This window comes from Leiobunum rupestre, chromosome 1 (assembly GCF_980474605.1).
Source record: "Leiobunum rupestre chromosome 1, qqLeiRupe1.1.hap1, whole genome shotgun sequence".
Taxonomy (NCBI): Eukaryota; Metazoa; Arthropoda; class Arachnida; order Opiliones; family Sclerosomatidae; genus Leiobunum; species Leiobunum rupestre.
This window is the reverse complement of record NC_143384.1, coordinates 36,601,982-36,605,991: the sequence shown is the minus strand read 5'-3', so window position 1 is coordinate 36,605,991 and position 4,010 is coordinate 36,601,982.

Genomic DNA, 4,010 nt, shown 5'->3' with positions numbered 1-4,010 from the left:
TTTGGCAGTACGCGGGAGATGCCGACAAATAAAGAACACGTCTATACAATTATCTCTCAAATCATTTCATACCTAGACCACGGCCCCCTGCACGCGCTCACGCTGCTCGCGACGATAGCGGCCCCGGCGATCGACTGAAAATTGCGAAAGTGAAATTAGTTAACTTTTTTCCTACATCGACCTTTGGCGCTGACGTAACAACTAAGAAATGGCTGGAGTATATGGCGAAAACGTTCCAATTTTTAGAGTTTCATTAATTATTACTAATTGTGTAATTTTAGGGTTATAATTTCTTTCCGTAATCTTTAAATTACTTATTAATAAATAAGTAAAATACGTTTGGATATTTTTTAAATCAAAATACGCGCCGAGAAAACCAGACAAAGAAGACGCTGTCGACGTTAATAATGTAAACAAAAGAACTAGTCATGTGTCCGCTTATCAGCTGTTGTTTTTCGATTTTATTCTTACAGTTCTTTGATAGTAAGTTGTTTTAATATTTACAAAGTTAACTTCAATTTAAGTAAATAAGTAGTAAATGTAATGCAGATTATAAAACTAGAATATTATTTTTACAGTTAACAAAGTCAGACAATGTTGAAGATTGCTGAAAATCTATGTATGAGACATGTAAGCATTCTAAATCACAGACTCACTAGTCTCACTCACAGTTCACAATATGGTTTAGGTCTAAATGTAGAGATTCCCATTTTTTTTACCATAATTTAAGTTAAAATTGGTTTTTGTTAATTGCTTTTAAGAATCTCGATAACTTAGTAGTCCCACGCTCACATTAAAGTAATCAGCTTTTTTCAAGTAAAATTCATCAAGATTCAATTAAAATTACTGGATGATGTAGGAACATGCTGGATGATGTAGGAACATGCTGGATGATGTAGGAATATGCTGGATGATGTAGGAATATGCTGGATGATGTAGGAATATGCTGGATGATGTAGGAATATGCTGGATGATGTAGGAATATGCTGGATGATGTAGGAATATGCTGGATGATGTAGGAATATGCTGGATGAGGTTGAAATATGCTGGAGCTGGATGATGTGGATAAACATTCTTTTCGTTTCTGATGGTAGTTATATTCGAATTTGAGACCTAATCGTATATTGGCTCATATGTAATGCCACCAATTAAGTAATAGGTAGTGACGTACATCTGGTTCCAAATCCTACGATTACGCATTAGCCTCACAACAGACTATCATTAACTGAAGTTCCTTAAAATGCAAACCACAAACCAATCTTCCATGTGAAGTGTATGCTTCGTTGACTACAAAATCATTCCTAGAGATGCTCTTAATCCACAGTTTGCATAAATTTTCATCAGCGGGTAACTGATGAAATGACACTTTGGTCTTCTTAAAAGTAGATGAACACAATGGAACAGAACAATGCTGGTATTTTTTAAATGGGTAATTTGGAGGGGCAGGTCACTTCCTTGATTAACGACGCACCTCTCAAAAGATTAATCGTTATTATTTTGATTAAATTCACTTTAATCACGATTATGTTGATTAAATCATGTTTAATTAATTAATATAATCTTTAAATCTATTTAATCATGATTAAATGATTAAATCTGATATAAATGATTAAATCTGATATAAATGATTAAATCTGATTGAAACAATTAAATCTGATTGAAACAATTAAATCTGATTGAAACGATTAAATCGTGATTAGTATGATTAAATCGCGATTAGAAATTAGAACGAGAATCAGAATTATTATATTGGTGATTGGAATGATTATAATTGTGCGTGATTTTATCGAGCTTATTAGAATAATTTACTAAGTGATTAGAATTATTATTTCGTATTTACCGCGCTCGATAAAATCTCGATTCGACTGATTATATTGATTAAATCGTGATTAAAATGTTTAAATCATGATTAAGTTTAAATCTAATTAAAATGTTTAAATCTGATTAAAATGATTAAATCCTGATTAAAATGATTAAATCCTGATTAAAAAGATTAGATCCTGATTAGAATGATTAAATCTCGTTTAAAGCGTGGTTAGATTTTCTAATCTTGATTAATTTTTGTTGAAGAAATAAAAAACAATGAAGATATTTTGTAACAAAGTCATTCAACAGTACTAGTCCGTTCTTACTAGTCAGTTTTCTGTTGTACTACCATCGTTTCATTAATTGCTATGTATATATATATTTTAACCAAGTCGAAAATAAACCGTTCATTACTTGTAGCTGATGTCACTGGAAGTGACCTGCCCCTCCCGGTAATTTTCACTTATTAAAAAAACAGGATGTAACGCAGCCAGGGTAATGGCATTTGAGCAAATATTAATGTTTTATCTTATGCAAATTATAAAGAACAAAGTTTGGTGAATATGACAAAAATTATGAGCAGTTATCATAATTATAGTCTTAAATAACTACAAAATACAGTTTTTAATAACTTGAAAACTCATTGCCAATACAAAACTTAAACCATTTATGGTTAGGCTTAGCAATAAAATGTTACCACTCAAAATATTGAAATATTTATTAAAAAAAATTTTTTGAAATGAAAACTTACATACTTAAAAAGTGTAATTACTAATTGTTTGTTACAAACTTCTCCAAATTCAATAAAACAGTTGGAAAAAAACTTCACTAATGCAAATTCATCGCCATTGAAACGTATGTTAAACTTCCCGCCTCTTTGATAGATTCCGGTTGTTACACCAGCGTTCCAAGCGACGGAAAATCGCTGTCGCGAAAATACATGGGGAGGAAATTCTTTGCCGGGGCCGCTATCGTCGTGAGCGCGTGCAGGGGGCCGTGCCTAGACTAAGGGCTAGAGTAAGATTAACGTTAGGTTTAATAAGTATGTACAGTTAAACCTAAGATTGATACAAAAACTGTAAATGGTTATTTGCATAAGTGCCTACGTTATTCACAAAGTAGACCTGATCCCTAGATTAAAAAGCTTCGTGCGCGTATCGTAGATGGTGTTAAGCGTTCTAGTTTGTTATCCGATTTCTATGGTAAGAACCGAGCTATAGTTATATTTTTATGTTATGTTCTTTTTGTTATGTTATGTTTTTGACAACACAGAATGTATATTTTCGCATTGAAACTAACATGGGAATCTGAGCACTACTAAGGGTACCCCCGCTGTGAAAAATTTCAAAAAAAATTTAAAATTTCAAAACCAAAAAAAAATAGATCAAAATTAACAAATGAAATTAATTTTATGATATTTTGATGAATTTTGGTCAATTTGATCAAAATATATAAAAATTGATCAGATTGTTATTTTAAATGGGAAAATATACTGTGTTGTCAAAAACATTTTCGGTTGCCATGGCAAAACTAATGACCATTGTATTTTTTCCCTTGGTGAAATTTCATGTTACCATAAGGTCTACAACTCTACATACCCACCTAGTGTCAACAAAATCGGTGATAATCACCTCGGGTAGTCTCCTAAGTGGATCACCCACTTATCCTACCCTTTAACTCCCTTATTTCTGCTGACTACGCTAAAACAAGATTTGAACTTTATAATTTCACGCGTAAAAAATGTAAGACTTAAAAAACTATTAATATACTCTTCTTAAGCTGAGTTTCTAATTTTCAGTGATTCGTAACATGTATCGGTGGTTCTGTGGTAGAACACTCGCTTGTCATGCAGGAAAGCTCGTGTTCCCTATGCATTTGGTGAAAACCCTGCCATTTGGACGTTGTGACGTTTACCGTAACCCTCAGCACTCGGTCCGTCCCAAACGTTGATGATTTTCACGTAAAATCACAATTCGCAAAAGAAAATGATAATACACCCAATGACAAAAAGAGGGCGCTTTTGGAAAAACCTTTTCCCTAATTCTAAGAAACTGCTTACGCAGCGATTACACTTTGCTCCGAAAAAGTGTACGCATTCGCAGCCCCGACCAGCCTTGGAAATAACGGTGGTCAGGTGGTCAAAGACCAGTTAATTAATTGTTCAGACCAGTTTATTTATTCAAAATTTGGGGGGTCACTGGTCA